Source organism: Puma concolor, chromosome F2, assembly GCF_028749965.1.
Source record: "Puma concolor isolate L17-30 chromosome F2, mPumCon1.1.hap2, whole genome shotgun sequence".
Taxonomy (NCBI): domain Eukaryota; kingdom Metazoa; phylum Chordata; class Mammalia; order Carnivora; family Felidae; genus Puma; species Puma concolor.
The window spans coordinates 36,507,523-36,532,066 of NC_141684.1; the positions used below are offsets into that span (position 1 = coordinate 36,507,523).

General features: G+C 45.9%; 1 protein-coding gene across 3 annotated transcripts in view; it reads left to right on the top strand.

Annotated features, from left to right (window-relative positions):
• LOC147571941 (uncharacterized) overlaps positions 1-24,544 on the top strand; it is a 241,017-nt gene that overhangs the window by 176,056 nt on the left and 40,417 nt on the right. For all 3 annotated transcript variants that reach the window (XM_086695143.1, XM_086695144.1, XM_086695145.1), the window contains one exon: positions 19,940-20,101. The gene's annotated coding sequence lies outside the window, so the exon portion shown is untranslated. The remainder of the gene's footprint in view (positions 1-19,939; positions 20,102-24,544) is intronic.

The following is a 24,544-nucleotide window of genomic DNA, read 5'->3' on the forward strand; positions in this document are numbered from 1 at the left end:
CTGCATCAGAATGGTAAAGGCCTGCAGTGGAACCAGAGCAGGAAACCAGAGCTAGGATGTTAGCTAAAGCAACTGGAAATCCATTATAGCATTATATGCTTCACTGAGCTCTTTAACCACAGAGAAGCAAGCACAGGATCTACCGCCATGATGTGACAAGTGGGGACAGCTGCTGTCCACCTAGATCTCGAGGGCAGGGAGACCAGGGCCTGAACTGCTGCTGGGATCTAGCGGGTCAAGGAGAGGAAAGAACAGAGACACTCAGAAGAGCTTAAGTGGATGTGGCCACCCTCGTGTTAACAAGATTTTGCCAGGATTGAGCCCCTTGAGGAAGAGGAAAAGCTCACATCGTGTGGAGATAGCAGACGACCAGAGACCTGGGGCTCTGGAGAGAGACAGCTTGGCTTTGAAACATGGCTTTGCCCTGTATGATCTTGTACCACCCATTTAGCCACCCTTTGCCTCGGTTTCCCTACCTTTGAAATGGGTATGAGACTAGCCCCTTAGAGGAACAACGAAGAATTGTTATGAAGACAAAATGAGACTATATAGGTAAATCTGGACCCAGGGCTGGACACAAAGTACTCATATAATGTTGGTTTATTCCTAGCCCCCTCCCAAAAAATGACTGAAATTGTCATATAAAATACAAAATGTATCGCTGACTACAATCAGAAAAAAACAAGAAGTCAAATGAGGGAATACCCTTGACGTAGCTTGATAGACTGCAACTCAAATTTCAGAGTTCACTAATGTGATTTCAAAGAGGCCTAGCATTTTTCAGCAGAGGAGGGAAAAATCAAGTTAGAAAGTGTTCATTCCATTTCCACCATGTGCCTATTACTACAGGGGGGAAAGGGTAGAATAATAATTACATAATTAGTACCAATTTGCATACCAAGTACTGCCTACGAATGATCTGTGTTCTACGCTATCCTTCAAGCTAGAGATCATCCCTACTTTAAAAATGAGGAAATGGAGGGGCGCCTGGGTGGCTCAGTCGGTTGAGCGTCCGACTTCGGCTCAGGTCATGATCTCGTGGTCCGTGAGAGTTCAAGCCCCGCGTCGGGCTCTGTGCTGACAGCTCAGAGCCTGGAGCCTGTTTCGGATTCTGTGTCTCCCTCTCTCTGACCCTCTCCCCAGTTCATGCTCTGTCTCTCCCTGTCTCAAAAATAAATAAAGGTTAAATAAATAAATAAATAAATAAATAAATAAATAAATAAAAATGAGGAAATGGAGACACAGAGAGGTTAGGCAACTTGGCTAAGGTCACAGGATCTGGGATCGGAACTCGGGTCTGTGGGCTGCCACTGGTGAAGGTGATGTTAATTACCGAGTGCCTTCTGGATGCCAGGCAATGTGCCGACCTCTCCTTCCATTGCTTCGTTTGCTCTTTTCACACCGCTGCAGTGGGGCAGGTATTAGGGACAACTATTATGCCCATTGTACAGATGGGGAAAGATTAAGTGACGAAGGGTCACAGTCACATAGAGGAAGTGTCAGGTGTCTGCCCTAGGTCATGGTGGCCCAAAGCCCAAGCACTTACCTCTGTCTTAACAACAGCAAGAGGCACAACCGGTCACAACACAAAACTCTGCATAATTACAAGGGCCCTTGGTTTGTGTGAACAGCCTGACTTTGGGAAGAGATTTTATTTTTTTCTCAGCACTACAAATGGTTATTAGCAAACACTCTCTCCTAGGAAGATGTATTCAACGTGCCTGCCAAGGAGGTTGTTCTCAACCTCTCATGGTGACCTAATAAACCCAAGGTCATGGGAAACCTCGTCTCTAAGAACATGTAGCTGAAAGAACAAGACATACTAAAGTAGCTTGGATGTAGCTTGAACTTTACCGAGAGAACACTTGAGTGATTTTATATGAACTAATTACAAGACCTAAGAGCATCCTGAGGGGTGCCAGCCTTATTTATAATTAACGCAGGTAAGTCTATGATTTGTGAGTCCTATCTTTTATGGACAGCATCAGTGAATCATCCTCCAACTACACAACTTTTTTCCACAGACCCAGGGGAAAGGGAATTCTCAAAAACCGGGGTTTTCACCCCACCTCTTCCACACCCCTTCTTCTTATCAATCCCCAACCCTTGTTTTTTAAGAAGTCAAAACACTTTTTACTTCTATAAAGAGAAAGGTATGGTTGACCCCTAATGTGTGCTATCCGATATGATAGTCACAAGCTACATGTGGCTAGTAAAGTATAAGTTAGTTAAAATTGAGTAAACTTGAAAATTCAGCCTATCAGTCACACTAGCCACATTTCAAATGCTTCATAGCTCTCCGTGGCCAGTGACTCTCGCTATGGACAGCAAAGATCTAGAACATTCCCATCGCGCAGGAAGCTCTATTGAATAGTCCTGATCTACAAGCTCCAATGTGAGGCGTAGGGCTTCTCCTCGGGTGACTGTTTTTGCTTGGACTTCCCCGGAAGCAGACTGGGGGGCAAGTGGTTTATCTGAGAATTACAGGGAGCACGGGCAGGGAAGCGACCCAGAGAGAGGGGCAGGCAGCGAATCACCTGCTTAAATGTGTGGTGAAACTGAGAGATGATGTAAAATAACACATCTCCAAATTATCCTTTCCAAAGAGAGGGGGCTGGGGCATTTGTACACCACTCCAGAGAACTGCTCCCAAGGCTCAGAGTTTCCTAACGCTTTTTTTTTTTTTTTTTTTTTTTTTAGGAAAAATTCCATAATGTTTGTTTCTTTTTGAGAGACAGAGAGAGACAAAGCGTGAGTGGGGGAGGGGCAGACAGAGAAGGAGGCACAGAATCTGAAACGGGCTCCAGGCTCTGAGCTGTCAGCACAGAGCCCAACATGGGGCTTGAACTCACAAACTGTGAGATCATAACTTGAGCTGAAGTCTCACGTTTAACTGACTGAGCCACCCAGAAGCCCCGTTTCCTAGCACTTCTGATCTACGTGCAGGTGGGCAGAGATTTCGGAGGTTGGGCAGGGGTGGGGGGAGAAGCCCCTAAGTTCAGAGGCAGAGACTTGCAGTGGATGTTAACAAGAGCCCCCAAATTCTGAGAGACATGGATGTGGCATAACACTGACTGCTATACGAATGCTTAAGGGTCACATCCTTCCCAGAATTTTGCCTAGAACATTCCGTCCATGACACTTCCCTAATGTTGTCACTGAAGCTCTCACATCCTGGGAAATTCCTCAGTCCCAGGAAAACTGGGACAGTTGGTGCCTTAGTCCATTCAGGCTGCTCGAACAAAATACCACAGCCTGGGTGGCTTATACACAACAGAAACTTCTCATAATTTTAGAAGCCGAAAGCCCAAGACCGGGGTGGCAGCATGGTCAGTTGAGGGCCCTCTTCCAGGTCACAGACTTCTTGTATCCTCACATGGCACAAGGGGGCTTGGGAGCTCTCTCATCGGGTCTCTTATATAAGAACACTAGTTGCATTCGTGAGGGTGCTAGTCTTATGGTCTAAGTACCTCCCAAAGGCCCCACCTCCAAATACCATCTCATTGCAGATTAGGATTTCAACATATCAATTTGGGGGTAACACAACCTATCAGACCATAGCACTTGGTCACCCAAATTTAGCAGACGCGGTTGAATGGTGGCAGGGTGTTCAGGAAGAGGGGGGAATCAAGAATGAACGACCCGTTTCAGATTTGATTAATCGTGGGGGCTGCCAGCACCTGTGAAAAGGAACAAAGGGGAAGCTGGTTTTGAAGATATGATGGTGCCATCAGTTTGGGACAGATGGCATGGGGGGTGTCTTTGGGGCATATAGGCAGAGGAAACTGGGCGTGGTGAACGTCACCCTGGGAAAGAAATAGCTCGATCTGCTATGACCAGGAATCCTTCCTGATGAGCACTTTGCTTTCCTTTGATCCCAAACCACATATTTGCCTAGAATACCAATTTCAAACTTTGTGACCGTCGCCTGAAATGGTGATGAAGGCCACTCTGGCACTCAGAAAGCAGTATGCCACGAATGTCTAGGATTTGTTCCTCGATGCAGCCGTCTGTCACCTAGCAGGGGACAGGCAGGGATCTGAGCGCAGGGAAGGTCTGAGGGCCACTGTCGGTAAAGTTGCAAACACAAGTGTCCTTGCGTGAGGGAACCACACCAGGTGGCGGGAGGTTGTACCTACGGCCAAAGGGTGGGATGGGAGCGGATACCTGGGAGGTGGGAGGAAGGCTCTACGAGCAGGGAGGGCTTGGAGAAAAAGAATGAAAATCGTTTGGTACCAAGCTTGACAGCTATGTGAGAGGCCTTAACACTCAAGCCCCCCCCTTCACTGATTTGCCCAAGACAGACTCTGGTGGCTCTGGTCAACCTCCCCTCTCCCCCCGCCTCCCACCCCCTTTACTTTGATACATTTTCTCCACGGTAACTGCTCCCGTTTTCTAACAACCCTGACATTCTTTGTTTGGCTTTCTGGGCACCCTTAAACCAGCCAGGGCGATACACTCATTGTTGTTCACACAGTAGATCACCTTCTACCACTTCACACTCAACTGCCTCGCTTGATCCCCACAGTCCCCTGGCAGATGAGGACTTTCGTTGCCGTCTTCGTTTTTACGAAAGACGAAACTGAAGCACAGCGAGATTTAGGCAACCTGCCGGAGTCACTCAGCTGGCAAGTGCTAGAGCTGGTGCGTGACCAACATGATGTCAGTGACTAGGGAGCTGGAGAGAGGTGTCCCAGCGCGGGCCCTCAGCCCTGCAGCCCTCTCCTTCCCAGCCTGCAGATCCTGGAGAACAGCCTCTGCCCTCCCAGCCGCACGGCTCCACTTCCCTAGCTCTAGCTGATGATGCCCGCGGTCCCCTGCCTTTCCCACCTCTCTCCTGGGCTCCTTCTTCATCCCACATTTATTTTATTTTATTTTTAAGTTTATCTATTTGAGAGAGAGAGAGACGGTGCCAGTGGGTGGGGAGGGAGGGGGTTGGGCAGAGAGAAAGGGAGAGAGAGAATCCCAAGCAGGCTCCACCCTGTCAGTGTAGAGCCCAACGTGAGGCTCAAACCCGTGAACCATGAGCTCACAGCCAGAGCCGAAATCAAGAGTCGGACGCTTAATCGACTGAGCTACCCAGACGCACCTCACCCCACAATATCATATTAATGATTGAACGGATCAATACCTTTACTCCTCTCCTTCAGAAAGCATAGTCCTTTTTAGGCAGCTATGTACTGTGCTACATCCTAACCTGGGTTGGGAGTCAGGGACCTGAATTTGACACAAAGCATTGTCTCTTTTCTGTGTGTTTCTGGTTGCTTCCCATCATTGGGTCTCCCTGGCTTCCCACATCTAAACAATTAGTTGTTAACTTGGTTGGTGTTTCTCGGCACAGACAAAGGGATATCAGAACCATGGGGTGTAGGGGGTTCGGGACTGCTTCTAGCTGTGTCGTTCAGGCTGTCCTTGGTCACCTTTATCAAAATGTATCTGCCCTGTGTTGCCTTTCCCCCAGACCTCTGCCTTCTAGATGACACAAAGCAAACCTGACAGGTACCTCCCCCAGCCCTCTGTGATTCCGAATGTGACCCCCCCCCACCCTACCCCCAGTTAGAATCACCGCTTTAGAAGGGTTCCTCCTCCTGATCGAAGTGTGTTTCATCCTGTTAGAGGGCTGGGTGGAAAAGAGATTGTGAATCGCTCATGGTTCCAGATGATCTTTCAGATGCATGGCAGTGCTTACACTCCACGAGACTATGATTCTGATAAAACGCTAGTGTGAACACCTAAGTCACCTCCCTGTGGTTTATGCCGCAGAGCAGAGGAAAAGATAATTAGCCTCAAAACACAATGGAAGGGGTGGAGTAGTGGAGGCAGGGCCGATAAGCCGGTCGGTCACACTGTGAGGCACAGAAAGGTTCTGCATAGTAGGTCATCAAGAACTGCCCTGGGTTGTCTGGGGGAGGTGGGGAGGCTCACCCCTGTAGAGACAGGTCTCAAGAGTCACATGAGAACTCAAAGCTGCTCTGTCCTAGGAACTCTGCTCAGTTAAATCTCTGCAGAAGGGGCTGTCCACTCTATTCCTCACATCACTGACGAAATCCGTCTGTCCTGTTCTCAGTGCTATGCGTTAAGTCAACATAAGCATTTACTGAGCCTAGGATTGGGGCCAGATGGGGAGCAGGGGAGGAGGGGGCAAAACCCAAATAAGCTTTAGGCTCTGCTCTCAGGAGGTCTCAGTCCAGCCTCCTCCCTTAATAAGGGGAGAAGGGAAGCTTGGGGAACGAACTAAAAATAAGGCCCTATCCTCATTTATTCATTCACAAGATTCTTCCGGGTGATGAGCACACCTGGAGTGCTGACAGTTTTCTGAAGGGAGTGAGGCCAGGGTGTTGTCCTCTGCCCCACTCCAGGCCTTCCCTGCTTCCCCCAGGCCTGGCGGATGGTCCATTCCAGTCCACCGGCCCAGGCGATGACCCACTTCCCGGGCGTTTGGACAGTTGTGCTCAGACCTGAATTCTTCCAGCTCCCCTGGAAACTCAGAATCTGGGCTGCCATCCCCACGAAAAGATAAACACACCAGCTTCACGCTTCTGCCTAAATTATATTTCTACAAAATTTCTAACACAACAGGGTTTTTCCATTACCATAGTAACTCCTGCGTGTGAACAGCAGACTCCAGAGAGAAGAGAATAAAAATGCAGAGAAACCCAGGCTTCAAAATGGTACCTGGGGAAAGGGGCAGGCAGGTGAGGCTGGCCAGCCACAGGCCTGGCCCTGCGGGGGAGCCTGTGGTCTCCATCTGGCCTGATCCAGGCCGTCAGGGCCGGAGGGATCTGTGATTCCTTTTGCAGCTATTTTTGCCCATAAGTTACAGTATCTGGAGGCCCAAGGACACTGACATTGCCCTGGTTTTCATTTGGTTGACTTTCTCTTTCTTTTCTTTTCTTTTCTTTTCTTTTCTTTTCTTTTTCGTTTCGTTTCTTTTCTTTTCTCTTTTCTTTTCTTGCTTGCTTGCTTGCTTTCTTGCTTGCGTTCTTTCTTTCTTAGATCTAGGGGAAGATACTTTTGTTTGCAGATGGTGTCATTCTGTGGCATAGTTTGAAAGAGACAGGATGCAAACAAGGCTGAACACGATATGGGTACGGAATCAAAGAGCCGGAAAGGAAGAGCTGCCATGCCCCAAAGCTGAAAGTGCTCTGTCCCCCCTCACCATGGTGGCCGGCCCTTTGGTCTTTGTCCCTTCTGGGTCACAAGGCCATGGGTACAAAGAGCCTCCATTCAGGCTTCCCCAACAAGAGCAACAAGCCAGCAGTATCTCCCGTCTCCGAGTTAGGCAGAGTATTATAAGGTCCATCTGCCCATCAAACATTCCAGGTCTACAGGAAGTGGCCTACAGCCTGAGCTGAGGGGAAATGGATAAAGACAAGGGCATAACTGACGTCATGCAGGCAAACTGCTGACCACAGTGCCTAGACTTTGAGCTAACAGGTTTGCTGCTTTAAAATATGCAGCGGGAGGATTGTTCCCAGGGTCCCTGCATCTGAGAAGCAGTGGGCTTCCTCCTAGGGTCACAGTTTGTGAAACAGGTCCTGATTCCTGAGACAAGAATTATCGTTGAACTTTTGGAGAATGTTGCCTCCGCGTGTGTGTGTGTGTGTGTATGCCTCAGATACACAGACACAAACTTTTCAAAACGCTTAAATCTCTAAGTGACGTAGATGGCGACACTCCTCTGTGTTACGCATTCCTCTAGACACCAGGGCGGGAAACACGTAAAGGACTTAAGTTTCAGTAACAACAGACCGCGGAGCACTAGGAAGGCGCCGTGTCTCATCGCCGGGCCTTCACAGGCGCTGGCCTCTCTTCCCAGATCCCTTCCCCACACTCTCCTGTGCCTCTGTCAGTGGAACTCTGAACATCCTCTCGTGCTAAGGGCCTCTCTAACCTAGCTTGGTTAGGAGCTTAGCCTAAAAGAAGATGCACCGTTTCCTGCCTGCGATTTGACTAAGCTGCCGCCACCGGGGCATGGAAGTACCTCTGCTAGAGCTTGGCAGACAGTGCCGAGCAGACCAGAACAGCTGCAAAGGCAAAACACCAACCATCATCCCTTATCAGACACTTCCTGGGGGCAGGGTCTCTGCCCCGGGCGAGGTGGTTTCATATCTCATTTAAATTCTCTCACGGGTGGGTGTCTTCGCGTGTCCAGCTTACAGATCAAGAAACTGAGGCTCAGAGAGGGTAAAAAAAAAAAAAAAAAAAAAAAAAAATCTTCCCTAAATGGGGATGGGACGTACAGCACAGTGAGTATAGTTAACAATACTGTGTCACATATTTGAAAGCGACGAAGAGAGTAGAACTTAAAGGTTTTGGTCACAAGAAAAAAAAAAATGTGTGACTCTGTGAGGTGATGGATGTTAGCTTATTGTGGTGATCATGTTGCAGCATATACGTATCACTGGGTCATTACTTTGTATACCTGAAACTAATGTACTATTATATGTCAATAACACCTCAATCGAAACAGAGAGATCGGTACTCCTATTTAAACTGTGGTAGTGTAACAGTGAATGAAATAAAGTTGTATCACTTTTTTAAAAGGTTTCTTAAGTAGGAGTGCCTGCCTGAGTGGCTCAGTCAATTAGGCGTCTGACTTCAGCTCAGGTCATGATCTGACAGTTTGTGAATTCAATCCCTGCATGGGGCTCTGTGCTGACAGCTCAGATTCTGTGTCTCTCTCTCTGCCCCTCCCCTGCTCGTGCTCTCTCTCTCTCAAAAATAAATAAACATTAAAAACATTTTTTTAAATAAATAAATAATAAAAAGTTTCTTAAGTCAAACAACTATTAAAGGGCAAAGCAGGTGTTTAAACACAGGACTTGGGCCAGTGCCCATGATCTTTACCACCGTACTAAGTGGCTTCCCTTACACGTTCCCAGGCTTTCTGTGGTGCTTTCTTCACCCACGTGTGTAGACAAAGATTCTAAAACAAAGCAATGTGGCCATTTTGTGCCGATAGCTTCCTGCCTCCTTTGTAAGCCTTGGTCCGAATCCTGGCAGCAACAAATCAAGAGCTAAATTCTGAAGAAGCAATGCCCAGGCATCACTGGCCCATGCAAAGATCTGGGCAATTGGCCCAGGGAAGGTGTGTGCTTTGTTTGGGGTAGGTCAGCATTTCTATTCATGCTCCATTGATTTCTAGACAAAATTTATGTAAGTCCTAAAAGCTGGAAGCTCTGCCTTGGATTTAACCCCCACACAGTCTCTTCTTTCTGATTTGTTTTAAAGATATAAATAAATGTTTTTAATTTTATTTTTTAATTAAAAAAAATTTTTTTTTTAGTTTACTGGCTTATTTGGAGAGAGAGAGAAAGAGAGAGAGAGCACAAGCAGGGGAGGGGCAGAGAGAAGGAGAGACAGAATTCCAAGCAGGATCTGCACTGTCAGCACAGAGCCTGATGCGGGGCTCGAACCCACCAACCGCAAGATCATGACCTGAGCTGAGATCAAGTCGGACACTTAACCAACGGAGCCACCCAGGTGCCCCAATTTTATTTTTTTATTAAGATTTTTATTTTAATTACAGTATTAACATGGTGTTATATTAGTTTCAGGGGTACAACATAGTAATTTAACAATTCCATATATTACTCAGTGCGCATGATGATAAGCGTACTGTTTAATCCTCATCACCTATTTCACCCATCCCCCTACCCACCTCCCCTCTGGCAACCATCAGTTTGTTGTCTATAGTTAAGGGTCTGTTTCTTGGTTTGTCTCTTTTTCCCCCCTTTGCTCTTATGTTTTGTTTTTAAATTCCACGTATGAGTGAAATCATAAGGTATTGGTCTTTCTCTGACTTACTTTGCTTCGCATTATACTCTAGCTCCATCCGTGCCATTGCAAATGGCAAGATTTCATTACTTTTTATGGCTGAATAATATTCCACTGCATGTATATACACCACATCTTCTTTATCCGCTTATCAAATGATGGACGCTTGGGCTGCTTTCATAATTTGGAAATTGTAAATAATGCTGCAATAAAGACAGGGGTGCATGTATCCCTTTGAATTAGTGTTTTTGTATTTCTTGGGTAAATGCCCAATAGTGTAATTACTGGATCATAGAGTAGTTCTATTTTTAACTTTTTGAGGAAGCTCCATACCGTTTTCTAGAGTGGCTGCATCAGTTTACATTCCCACCAGTAGTGCACAAGGGTTCCTTTTTCTCCACATCTTCGCCAACACGATTTTTCTTCTATTTTTTTTTTTTAATTTTAGCCATTCTGACAGGTGTGAGGTGATATCTCATTGTAGTTTTGATTTGCATTTCCCTAATGATGAGTGATGTTGAGCATCTTTTCATGTGTCTGTTAGCCATCTGTATATCTTTTTTTGGAGGAATGTCTATTCATGTCTTCTGCCCATTTTTAATTAGATTATTCATTTTGGGGGGTATTGAATTGTTTCAGTTTTTATATATTTTGAATACTAACCCTTTATTGGATATGTCATTTGCAAATTCAGTAGGTTGCTTTTTGATTTTGTTGTGGACGTTTCCTTCACTGTGCAAAAACTTTTTATTTTGATGTAGTCCCTATAGTTTATTTTTGCTTTTATTTCCCTTGTTTCACAGACCTATCTAGAAAAATGTTGCTATGGCCAATGTCAACGACATTACTGCCAATGCCCCCTTCCAGGATTTTTATGGTTTGGGGTCTCACATTTAGGTCTTCAATCCATTTCGAGTTTATTTTTGTGCTTGGTGTAAGAAAGTGGTCCAGTTGCATCATTTTGGATGTTGCTGTCCAGTTTTCCCAACACCATTTGTTGAAGAGACTGTTTTTCCCATTGTATATTCTTTCCTCCTTTGTTGAGGATTAATTGACCGTAAAATTGTGGCTTTATTTCTGGGTTTTACTATTCTATTTTATTCTTATTCCATTGCTCTATGTGTCTATTTTTGTGCCATTTTTTTACTAAGGATAAAATTCACTTTTTTGCAAAAAATTTAATGTTTATCATAGAAAATCAAACTAGGTTTAATCGAATGTATCAACAAGAGCATAATATACTGTCATAAACAAGGATTTCCAACCTGCTGTGTAACTAAATAAGAAGTCAGTTAAACACTTGGTTTAGCAAAGGGCAAACACAAGTCACTGCCACCTCATCCCATACTTCCATGCTGGTTCTCATTTAAGGAAAACACACAGTGGTCTCCCTGGCTCTTTCCGTTAGAAAAGCATTGGAAAGCGACAAGCCCAGGGAAGAAGAGAAGAAGCTGTATAGCAAGGTAGAGCTGAAGTCAAAACTCTATTTCCATTACCTTGGGGGAAGTGGAAGGGACGTTTGTTATATGTTCACCAGGTCTACATGGAAGACAGTTTGATCACAAAACAGCCCAGGGTTAAGATTTCATTTGTGGGGCATGGGAAACATGGCCATGTCCTAATTCTTTCTTGGGGTCTCAAAGTGTCTCTGGCCATGTACCCATGTTTAGGGGCAAAGGAGATGTTAACGCTGTGCCCCAGGCCCTCCACAGATGCCACAGTGGCTCCTGCCTTGAGATGACTAAAAGGATGGCCCTCCTTTCCTTAGACAGACTGGCTCGGTGTCAGAAGTAGAGGCAGGGAGGTATTGTCAACTGCAATGAGTCGAGTCCACAGTTTATCCCACAATGGATGCATTCGGCTTTTTTAGAACCTCAATGAGATTTTCAGTGATAGTTAATCACCTGTGAGATATTTTCGCCTCTATGAGACGTTTCTTACAAGTCTCTCTTGGGTTTGACTCAATTGGTTGAAAGCTTCTCTATTGTTCTTGAAGACAAATGCAATTCCTTTTAAGTTATAAACCAGCACTTAGGTCCTATAGTTTAATATGTCTTCATACCACCCCCGTTTGGAGCCTCCATAGAGACGGATGCATTGCACTGCTGCATGGAATATTCCATCTCAACCAGTTGGCAGCCCCCAATACTCAGTCCTTGAAACACAATCATAAAGTTCCTGGGCAGTAGATTAGACACTTTTATTTACCTCATACTTGATGGGGAAGTTATCGAGGTCTCAACATTTTGATAATTACTGGTAGAGGCCCAAATCCTTTCATGAACAGGAAGCAGGCTGAGAAGTCTTCTTTCTGATTTTTGAGGCTTAAAATTCTTCTTTCATTCAAATTTGTGTTTCTGATGAGGATGTGTCAAGGCCGATTTGAAAATGTCAGATGCTGTTCATCACAGAGAGAAGCCAAAGGAACCCATCTGAGACACTGGATGTGTATAACTTTGGAGGATGGTGCGTTTTCTACTTAATGCAATGGAGGAATGTCATTCTGAGTGGTGCCTTTGTTGCTTCTCACCCCCAGGCCACCACACACATACTGGTGAAGGGACAGCCAGAGGTAATATGGTGGTGAAGGCATGGTGGTGAAGAGTAGGCCTTTGAAAAGACTTGCCTCCCCAGCTTGCCACTTGTGTGAGCCTGAGTGCCTCCATTTCGAGTCTCAAATTCCTCATCTGTAAAATGGGGACACCAATGCTCCTCTCAAACAGATGTTGAGGGAATCAAATAACATCGTGTATATAAGCCATTCAACAGCAATACCTAGAACACAGTGAATACTATAGTTTGGCAAACAAATCTAATGGACTTCATACTGGCCAATGAGGGACGTTTAGTTCCAGTCAGGTTCCTTTGATTCACTTCAAATTCCCTCTTGACAAGAAACTTCCTATGCCAAAATATGACTTACATTTTTCTAGAGGTAGGAACTACATAGAGATTAGGTCCCACATGAGTGCAGAGAGTAGGAGCAAAGGAGAGGAAAAGAGAATAATGGGTAGAGTGGTCAGAATTCCACATGGCCCCCAAGATTCCCGCCCCCCCCGGTATATATTCTCTGTCTAATCCCCTTCTCTCATATGAAGAGGACTTGGGAATGGGATGGGATCGTCACGCCTGTGATTCCTTTGTGTTACATACACCTTCCATCTTAGCTGGACTGGCAAGAAAGATTTGTCCCGCTGGCCTCAAAGAGGGAAACAAATTGCCATGTTGAGCACTGCTTATGGGGGCACATGACAAGGACCCGGGGAGACCTCCAGGAGCTGAGAGCTTCTTTGGCTGATGGCTGGCAAGAAAGCAGAAACCTCAGTCCTAAAAGACCCAGTACTGATTTCTGCCAACTGACTGAACTTGGAAGTGGCCCCTGAGCTCCAGCTGAGATCACACGCAGCTGACGTCTTGGTTTCAGCCTGGTGGGACCCTGAACAGAGAGTGCATCTACACCTGGACTTCGGACCCCACTGGAGATTCTGAGATAACGAATGCGTGTGGCTGTAGGCTGCTGTATTTGTGCTAATTTGTTATGTAGCGTTGAAATCTCTACAGAAAGAAAAGGCAATGATTAGAGAAATTTCTTCTTGCCCCTTCTGCTTCTCCCACAAGTAGAGAGGGACCTTAGAGAAGGTATGGAAGAGGTGCCCAAGGTTAAGAGTCTTCCAGCGTTTGGCACACAGGGCCCTCCACACCTCTGGTCCTTCTCTTGCATTTGGGCCTCCCTGCCTCCAGTCCCTAGTTCAGCTCCCGTGTTGCTGCCAGATTTTTCTAAAGTAGAAATCAGATCACATTACTCCCCCATAAACCCTTCAGCGGGTTCCCCATCGCCCACAAGTTGGAGCAACTCTCAAGGTCTGCAAGGCTTCTGGCTCCATTACTTAGGAACGATTTGGGCACTTACAGAACATCCAACTAACAGAGGCTTCCGCAAGCAAAGACCTTTCATGACCTCACCTAGGAGAGGTCTAGAAGCAGGCCATCAGAGTGGGAGCAACAGCTCACCCTCATCAAGACTCATTCTTCCACCTTCCCTCTACATCCTCCTGACTTAGCACGTGGGTTTGCCAGCTCGAAGGTGCACGCGTATTGCTGGCACTCGGCGTCTGCATTCCCGGAAGCAGCCAGAGCCGCCCGAGCCGCCCTAGCGGCCCGAAGGGACTCCTGCCTCGGGAGGGCGGAGCACGTTTCTGCCGCAAAGCCCCACCCACACGAGCTTACGTGTCATTGGCCAGGACTGTCACGTGGTCCTCCCTGCTGCACCGGAAGGGGTGAAAGGCGGGCCTGGCCTCTCCAACCGCGGAAGGACGGCTAGGGACTGTCGCTTCGGTCCGGCAGCACCGGGGCCATCGTTGGTGGCCACTCCTGCTTTGCCCAGCCACCACCCCCCGAGCAGCAGGCCCCTGGTGGATTCTGAGTCTGCAACATCCTCCCCGCCTCGGCCGCCTGGCGACCCCGACCCTGGTGCACTGCCTTCCCCGCCCCAGGCCCCAGCCAGCCCTGGCTGCTCCGAGGCATCCGGGCGACTTCCCCGCGGCCTCATGCTGGGACAGCAGGCGCTCCTGCCACGAGGGCCCTCGTTAGCCGTCTCTTTGAAGGCACGTATTTGCGTCTCGTTCTTATTGTCCCAGATTTCAGGCCTAAAACCGGAGTCATACCTCCTTTCCTTGTTTCCTCGTCCCGTATCTGATCCATAGCAAATCCTATCCGCTCCATACTCGAAATATATCCGGACTTCCGATGCTCCCTACCACCTGGACACCACCCCTCCTCGCCCCGCCTGCTCCCCAACATCGGTCTGTCACTCCTACTGTGGGGGCCTCCACGGATCTTCCTGCTTCTGCCTCCCCCATCCCCCAGCCAGTTGTTACCCCAGCACATTATGTCCCTCCTCTGCCCTAAAACCTTCAAATGGCTCCCCGTTTCATTTTGAGAAGTCAAAGAGCTTCTCACATCCTGTAAGGCCCATATGATCTGCCTCTACCTATTTCCCAATCTCACCTCCCACTACTCTGCCCCTCATTAACGCAGTCCCAGCCACATTACTGGCTTTCCAAACACTCTTGTGCCTCAGGGCCTTGGCATGGCTATTCTTCTGTCTACAGGGCTCTGCCCCACACATCTGTAGATGCTCATCATTACAGTGAGCCCTTCCCTAACCACCTTATTTTAATTTATTTTATTTTATTTTAGAGTGAGTGAGCAGGGAAGAGGGAAAGAGAGACAGAGAGAGAAAGAGAGAGAGAGAGAGAGAGAGAGAGAGAGAATCTCAAGCAGGCTGCATGCTCAGCACAGAGCCCAACCTGGGGCTCCATCCCCCAACCCTGGGATCATGACCTGAGCTGAAATCGAGAATCAGTTGCTCAACCAACTCAGCCACCCAGGGGCGACCCCCCCCCACCCCCCGCTCAGTTTTAAGTTTATCCAACCCTTTATCTCTCTCCCAGGTGTATTTTTCTTCAGGCACTCACCTAACATGGTATATAATTTATATATGTAATTTGTAAATTTGTCTTTGCCACACTCCCCATAAATTATAAGCCCCATGAAGGCAGCTATGTTTTCTGCTGTGTAACTGGCACCTAGAACACACAATAGTAGCCTAACAAATATTGATAATTAATGGGTTGAATGAATGGATCTTTGCATCCCAGCACAATGCCTGGCCCATGGTAAAAGATCAGTAAATGTGTCGAGCTCATGGACAAATAACTGGCTGAACTCGGAAGTGCAGATCAGAGAGAACAAATGTGCTGTGCAAAGTCTCTGTGAAGAAGCTGGCATTAGGACAGCGTGTCAGGAACCAAGCATCACAGCACTGGGAGCAGGAGTGTGGGGACGGGAAGAGGAGGGCAGTGACATTCAAGCCATTCATTCCATCCGGGATTAAGTTCAATTAACCCCTCAAAAGGCAACTCAATTCTGTGTCCTCTTTCATCCTTCAAGTTCAAGTTCTATTAGCAAAAGCTGCTGCCCACCGCATGAATCTTGATTTAGAGGGTAGGAGGAGGGCTGGTTTTTGTGCAGATGGAGGAAAAACACAAGAATAGGAAGCCCCACTGACTATTGGGTGGGCCGTGGAACAAAGGTCCAATTGTGCTGGTGCGTAGCCTGGCCAAAGACAAAGTGCGGAGGAGAAAAAAGGGAGAAGAAAGGTCTTGGTGCAGTGCCCAAAATCTGGTCGCTTTTGTCACACAAGCTGTGTTTGTGACCCATTTCAACTGCTGTTGGTTGTGTCGGTCATAGAGTCAAATCTGGGCAAATCTGGTGGCTGTTTTGGGAATCTGATTCAACTTGGATACATTTTGTACCGGGTTTCTCTCTGGTGAATCGTTTCTCCAGTAAGTGGATTCATTACCTCAGACCTGGACTCCCGAAGAGACTGTGTCGCAACTGCTCAGGGTGGAAAATCCTTAACACCCGTCAGATGCAGGGAAGAGGCAGCTATCCTCGTACGCACTTTGCGAGTTTTTGAATATTTGTGTAAATAGGTTTTACACAGGGCATCTCCGAAGTGGGAAGAAACTTAAGCCCCTGGGCACGAGGCTGCAAATGAACTAGATGTGGTGGTGGGTAATTTACAGTCTTTAAGATTAAGCAAGAACAAACGTGTATTTAAGGAGCCTCCGTATGTATGGTTTGGAGTTTAAATTTTGGGTTTTTTTTTTTTTATAGTCACCTACAGAGAATGCAAATCTTATTTAAAAAAAAAACTATTGGGGCGCCTGGGTGGCGCAGTCGGTTGAGCGTCCGACTTCAGCCAGGTCACGATCTCGCGGTCCGTGAGTTCGAGCCCCGCGTCGGGCTCTGGGCTGATGGCTCAGAGCCTGGAGCCTGTTTCCAGTTCTGTGTCTCCCTCTCTCTCTGCCCCTCCCCCCTTCATGCTCTGTCTCTCTCTGTCCCAAAAATAAATAAATGTTGAAAAAAAAAAAAATTAAAAAAAAAAAAAACTATCATGCGACTCTATTTCGATTCCCTTTAAATCCATAAAACACTTATTAAATCTGAAGAATGTTTTCTCGTGAAATACTCCAGGTTAAGACACAGGGAGCTTAATTTTGTTGATGTTGTAAAATAGGCAACTTAAAGCTGCTTAGTATTATATTTAAGGATAAATTGTCCCAAGAACAGCATAAAATGAGACAGTCAAGTAACAGAAGCCTGTTTTCATATTTGTGTAATTGTAATTTTACAAGCAATATAAAAATGTAATAAAATTATATTGCAATTAGGTTTTTATTTTAAAACCTTTAAGAAATGATTTGGCTGCTGTGTTTCCATGTTTCTGGAGCATAGCTTTTTCAAATTAATGCTAAAACTTCACTGTTTCTATTTGTCATAAAATAAAGTCCCTGGCACGTTGTTGTCACCAGCTTTTCTTGTGAGGAAAGATCTGGTGGCAAAGAATTTATAATCTCATTCTTCAAAATTCTAGACATTTGCCTGACCTACATGTTTCTTAAATCTTTCTGAAACCTCCTTGAAAGGAAACCAGAAGAAAAAAACAACAACAACCCTGAAAACAAAGATCAAGTTTCCTTTAAAGGCTTTTTGTTTTTTTTAATGTTTATTTTTTATTTTTGAGAGAGACAGAGAGCACGAGCAGGGGAGGGGCAGAGAGAGAGAGGAGGGGAACAGAGGATCCAAAGCGGGCTCCATGCTGACAGCAGAGAGTCTGATGTGAGGTTCAAACTCACGAACCATGAGATCGTGACCTGAGCAGAAGTCAGACGCTTAACCAGTTGAGCCACGCAGACGCCCCTCCTTTAAAAGTTTTGAAAGAAAAATGGATCATGACATTAATCGAAGATCACTTTTTTTCCGTGTTTGAACTGTTGACTTTACTAATTTCCTAATCTGAGTTTTTGAAAAGAGTATCGTTAATGATCAGAGTTCTGTGGTTCCTCTTAAATATTAATCCTGCCAGGTTTTTTAGAAGAAACCTATAGTGATCAATTTCTATTAAACTTGATTTCAGTATTCACAAAAGGATTAATAGAAGTTGTTTATAAATCACCTTAATCTTCTTGAAAGAAAAAAAGAATGTGAATTTAAAAAAATAAGTAAGTGTGGCTTCATACCTCATAGCATCATCAATGCAGCCCCACTGGCCCCAACTTTCTGGGATAATCCTGATCCAAGTCATTTTATTTTTTCCACTGATGGCAATTGGTTACATGTATAACTGAATGAGATTTAAATCTGATGAGCTTTCTTTTTCATAAGACCAAGTTCTGAAATTAGCAAGAACCATTGGTAAGACCACATATCCTGTGTTTTAGTTCAGAAAATACTGTCACTGTGGCCATGAACTCTTTTTTTTTTTTTATAAGATTTTATTTCTTTAAGTAAGCTCTACACCCAACGTGGGGCTCGAACTTACAACCCCGAGATCAAGAGTCTGCATACTCTACTGTCTGAGCCATCCAGGCACCCTGACCATGAACTTCTTTATTGAGAACTTTAATACTACAGCTGGTGGGGTTGTCTTTAATTTCTTCCAGTTTCTCTGAGAGAATGCCAACTAAAATGGGTCTGTAAAATCTCCTTCAAAACTGGATGGCAAATTTGCCTTCTGCAGGACCACGTTCCCGGGTCATGGGGCTAAGAGATAGGGAGAGGAGGACCCCAGGCCACAAGCACCAGGTCCACGCTACTAAGTGGGCTGCTCTAAGTCCCTGTTTGCTCACTTGCAACATGGGCCGGATAAACTACCTTCCTCCTCCTTGGATTTTTGCAACATCGCATGAGATGTCTGTGGAACTGCTCTGGAAACCATCAAGGGCTGTCTGTCATGAGCCAAGCTAGAAGACAGGCACTCTGGATCCAACGGCCCATGGAGCCGTTCCTCCTTGCAGGAACTCAGCTGGGACACTTGTGTGGCTGAGCTTGGCTGAGAGGCCACAACCCGGGTAGAGCTGGGCCCAGAGAAGCTTCCCCCCCATGGCAGGAGAGAGCAGGGAAGGCAGAGCAGGGCTGAGGCAACAAAAGACTCTGGGTTTGAGGGCCTGCTGCCTCTGCTCAGATGAGTATCTGGGGTGAGCTATGTGTGTCCCTTGACTACCAGCTTGACCTTTGGCTGTCTTGGGGGAGATGGTCTGTGGGACCACCCCAAAAAACACCCTGGGCTATGAACCGTAAAGGGCAAAGATGCACGGTCCTCTTCTTTTGTAAATTCACGTGACTGAATAAAAAGTAAATAATAACATTGACGCTCCCTTTCTATCAACTCTCGCCCCAGTTCTCACCCCTGCCTTTAAGAACCCACTTTCCTTACTCCTGGGAAGAAAGAAAGCAGCTCTTTCTGCTGATTGCAAATGATCCTAGTGATAACCCTGAGTTCTAGTTACACAAACGAAAGGGAATCTTGTGATCAGACCCAGATTCGCTGTGTCACTCGTATCCACCTGTATACAGTTAAAACCTCTCACCGAACTAGAGATCCATTTGTACATGTAGCAGTCGTCTGAGCACAGTGTAACCTTGGATACCAAGAAACCCAACTTTCTCAGTCTCGTTGCTAAGGCAACAGGACAGAGTGGGTGTGGGGGAGCCCAGCATGTCTATCTACATGCTGTGCTACCAGCAGGAGGAATGGGATGGAGGGATGGGGAGGGTCTTGGGCTGCCCACCTCTCCGAGGCCTTAACTGCAAAGGCCGCAGGGATAGTGTAATGTCCTCTGTCACTGATAGCCGGGGAACCTCTACGTGAGACCCTATTTTATACTCCTGGAGGGATGCACAGCAGACAGGGTAGGCTGGGAGGGAGGTAGACAGAGGTGGGGTGAAGGAGAAGGATGCTGGTGAGTTGAGAAGTGTGGGGTAGGGGGAGACAGCAGCCAGATGAAGCTTGGATCCTGATATTACCGGTATTGGTACTGTGCCAGCAAGAGTCTGGTATTTCTGCCACAGAACCGAACATAAGTGAGTCTAGAACATAACCCTAGCCACAAAATTCACACCAGTGGGTTATGCATGTTGGCCTGGTTAATCCTATAATGAACCACCAGGGAATGGTTGAAAAGTAAAGCCGAACGCTTTAGAATATTCTAAAGATCAGATAAAAGGAGAGAAAGGTACTAAAACAAGAAAGAGTCTGCTTCTCCCACATTGCTCGTTTGACCCGAGACCCTGTGTTTACTCTGATCTACAGAGCCCAGTGCCCTTGTTCTCCTTCAGGACGCGGAGGGAGAAGAGGGTCCCTAATGCCATCTGGACCGTCGTGGAGAATCAACTCTCAGGTGCCTTCCATCCAGGCAGTGCCTCCAGGGCCAGGCCTTCACGACCCCGAACCACCTGTATCCACCCTATTCAGGTATCATTTATAACTCTTACTATTTTGTTAGAATAATTTGTATCTTGTTTAAAATATAGGGAAATTCACCAAGACACAGAGGCAATAGGACATTAATCACTGAGTGAAAAATTCATCAAATTTTCGAGGGAGGGCAAGGTCAGTCAAGGAGCAGATAGGAATGCTTATGTTGGCTCAGCGACCGGACCCAGCCAGAGCCAATGAGATTCAGTGGTGACCACTGCAGGGACTTCTGGGGAAGAGAGGGCTGTATCTGCCGGGCACGGGGGGCCGCAGCCATCTGGCCAAGCTGTGGAGCTCGAGTATGGAGCCGGCCAGCACACAGAAGAGTGGAGCCAAAAGATGCAGCAGAGAGACCTGGGTCCTCATGACCTTGACTGAGGCCCCCCTCACGCTGCTCACGCTGGGCCTGAGCCCAGACTCCTCTTTAGCTCTTCAGTGCGATGCACCAATACATTTGTCCGTTTGTTGCCACAGGCAAGTGAAATAGCCCTAAACCGAGGGATATATCCTGTCTGACGTTGGGATGAGACAGAGGTGGGGGGGAAGTCGGTGGCCAAGGACAGAGGCCTCACGAGCAGGAGTAGCATGACTGATAACGTAGAGAGGGAGGGAGAGAAGTATTGAGTCACTCAGGTGTAGTGGTTGTAAGTCTAAGTGAGGCAAAACCGAAGCACTCCTGGTTTTCTTTTTTTTCCCATGTGGTCGAAGAAGTGATTTTTGTATACTGTTGCAGAAATACATGGTTGGACCTTGTATTTAATAATCGCTGGCACTGGCTTAGTTCCTTTGCATAATTCTACCATATGTCCAAAAAGCTGAAGAGAGGAATGTACTCCCCCCAACATATCCCACACCATTCTCCTCTGCCCTCTACCCTGCCATGTTTATGTAGCATATGTTCTTTTCAGGGCATGTTTTATTTTCCCCTTCGGTGACAACTGTCCAGGGCAAAAGAGCTCTTTACATAGGTGCTGCTTTGTCCCCCAAATCTACTGCCCCAGTTTGGTAGAGGACTAACCACTACCCTCCCTTTCCTCTTAAATTCCTGTTGTCTGGCAACAGAAGGACAGGTTCTCTGGTTATCTTCAAGTATATCATTCTCAGCCTCACTTCTGTTTCTGGAACAGTCATTAAATGTGATCTTCCTTGGATTTGTATCTGTTTTCCAAAGTGGGTCGAGAAGAACGCAAGTCCTCTGAGACGTTCCTCAAAAACAGAGCTTGAAGTCCAATTTGGAAAATATCACACACCATAACCCCCATTGGAGATTCAGTGTGCACTTTGATCTTGTGGCCTTGAGAGAGTCCTACAATTTAAATTTTGCTTAGCCCACCTTTTCCCATGTTGTGCTAGCAAGGGATTTTCTTTAATGTTGTGTTGCTAACATTCTTCTGAACAGGTATTCTATAGAGCATGCTTTGTGAACATCTGGCTTAAAATAGAGTGAATTGTACACAATCTTTTATTAACTCCATTGTTATAAGAATGTAACTTTAAATAACCTGAAGCCGATGAGGAATGTTCTTTCACCTTCTGCTTTGATGAAAGCAGAGGTTTTTTTAATGTGCAAATGGGTATGAATTCATCATTTTCATTATTTTTCTTCAATCCTGCAACTCCAACTGTTGTTCGCACTGTAGCCGTGCAGGAGGCCAAGCGAGAGGAAGAACAAGGAATGCCTCTGGGTTTTCTCTCGGGGAAAATGCATGATATAAGCAGGAACAAAGGCAGTAGCCAAAAACAGGCAGCTGAGGTAGAGGAGAGCTGCGAGACAGAGCTTGGATCTGTGATGATGGCATTGAGAGTGTTAGAAGAGGTGGCGTGGTCTCCTTCGTTGCTACCTTCCGCTTCCCAAAGGTTCAGAGGAATACGGAGCCCAGGGAATGGAGAGGCAGAGCTGTTTGAGGTTCAAGACAGGGGTCTTGAAAGGACATCTTTTCCCTTCTTGTTCCCAGTGTGGAGCCGCGTATACAATTATGTTTTGAACACAATATGTGCCGAGCACAGGGCGAAGAGTTTAATATACAGTGTCTCATTTAATACCCACAAAGGCCCCGAGAATGTAATTTTTCACCGATTTGCAGATGAGGAAACAGATATAGAAGCTGACCTCAGGTCATCTAGGTAAACTGGTCGAGTCCCTGTATCTCTTTACCAGGATGCTACAAAGTCGCCCATTACGTGGGCAGCTCACCCCCCTTCGTCCCAAAGAGATGACATGGGAGTGTGGCAGGTGTGTCCAAGGCCTCAGGCCCACAGCCTGATAAGACTGATCTGTGTTAACTGACAGCCCTAAGTTGGGACGTGGGCACCTGAGCACCAGTCTGGGAGGAGACCGGAAGCCAGTTGACTGTCTCCAAAGACTTGTGAGCGGTTTTCAAAGTACCTGGATAGCTACTAAAAGGAGAGAGATGTAATTGGTGTATTTGACTCATATTTTCATTTTGCAGTAGCATGAAAATGAATTACTTTTATAATTAAGCGAGGCTTCTTGGTTTGAATAAAAATACAAGGGGAGTAGATAGGGAAAAATAAACTAGTCTTTTTTGGGTAATAGTTATTACCCAAATCAACGACTTGTAATAATCAATGACTCAAGAACAAGTAAGAATCTTAACACCTTCTGAGTTTTTTTTATGAACCAGGGAATTTTGATGAAAATGACATGAGGAAGTTTTGGACGATCCGCAGCACCGTCTTCGGTGAGGAAGGGATGCCCACACTGAGTTGGGGGGTGCCTGGCAGTGGAAAAGAAACGAGGGAGAAATGTCTTTGAGGAGTATTATCTGCCAGGCTACGTATGTTTTCACCTTCACCTGCCGTCTGAGAGCCGGGGCTGGGTCACCCTAGCTAAGGCACACATTTACCTTACATAGCCATCTGTATAACTTACCTAGTACCTAACTTTGCCTGGTAGTATCGTTAACTGTTATGTGTCTGATGCCCCCGCTATTTCATACTTAGACATTCCGCTTAACATAAGCAATGGTAAGAGTGAGAAGCTGAAATCAGACTGATCTGGGTTCCGATGCTGGCTTTGCAAATTGGACAAATTACTTCAATTCGGTTTTTTCCCCTATGAAAAGGGGATAATAAGAGTCCCTTTCAGAACAGTGAATAATACTGAATTAACTTTGTAAGGTGACAGACGGTAGCTAGACTTATTGTGGTGATCAGTTTTCAGTGTTTACAAAAGTCAAATCATTGTGTTATACACACACGCAACTAATAGAATATTGTATGTCAGTTATATTTCAATAAAAAATAGTCCTTTTCTCAAAGAGTTGTTTCGAAGTTTAAAAAGCATGATGCATGGGAAGTTCTTAGTATAGTGCCCAGCACATAGGAAGCACCCAAAACATAATAGTTTCCCTTCTTAAGAGGAAAGCTCTTTGATAATAGGTAAAAATTTAATAACTATTTGTAAAGTATTTTTATGCATATTATCCTGATCCTTATACAGGGCCTTGCAATTAGGAAGTAGGTTATTGGGGAGAAATTGGCATTCTTTTGCAATTATGGCGGAAGAGTAATTGATCCAAATCTTTCTGGAAGGCGACATGGTAACAGACCAAAGACGTATCCTCAATGCTTTGAGACACGTATACAAACAGGCATATGCAGAAAGGTTCATCATAGGGGCACTTGGCTGGCTCAGTCAGTGGAGCGTGTGACTCTTGATCTCAGAGTTGTGAGTTTGAGTCCCATGTTTGGTGTAGAGATTACTTAAAAATAAAATCTTTTTTTAAAAAGGTTCATCATAGGGGCGCCTGGGTGGCTCGGTCAGTTAAGCGTCCGACTTCAGCTCAGGTCATAATCTCACAGTCAGTGAGTTTGAGTCCCACATCAGGCTCTGTGCTAATAGCTCAGAGCCTGGAGCCTGCTTTAGATTCTGTGTCTCCCTCCCTCTCTGCTCCTCCCCCACTCACGCTGTGTCTCTCTCTGTCATCTCAAAGATGAATAAATATTAAAAAAAATAATAATAAAATAAATAAATACATACATAAAATAAAAGGTTCGTCATAATCTTATTATTAATAGTGAAATTTTAGAAACAACGTAAATGTCCAACAATATCAGATTGGTTAATAAATTCTGCTACATCCATATAACATGTATGAGGAAACTTTTAGTTGCAAGTTACATATCATTGCTCATGGTAGCTTCTGTCAAAAAGGGGATTTACTGGCTTAATCAGGAGAGGCAGGCCTAGCTCAGATGCTACTGCTCTGTAAGCCTTCTCTGACCCACCAGGCAGGATATATAGATTTTTTTTGTATCCTTTTATGCATAAGTCCTAAAACAGTGCCTACTCTAGGCTAGGAGCTTAAATTAGCAAACAAATAAATCAATGGTTTTAAGTGAGGGATCACAAGGAAATCAGTGTGGCCTAGAGGAAAGAGGCTTGGAGGCAGAGAGACTCAGTACAGGACCTACCTC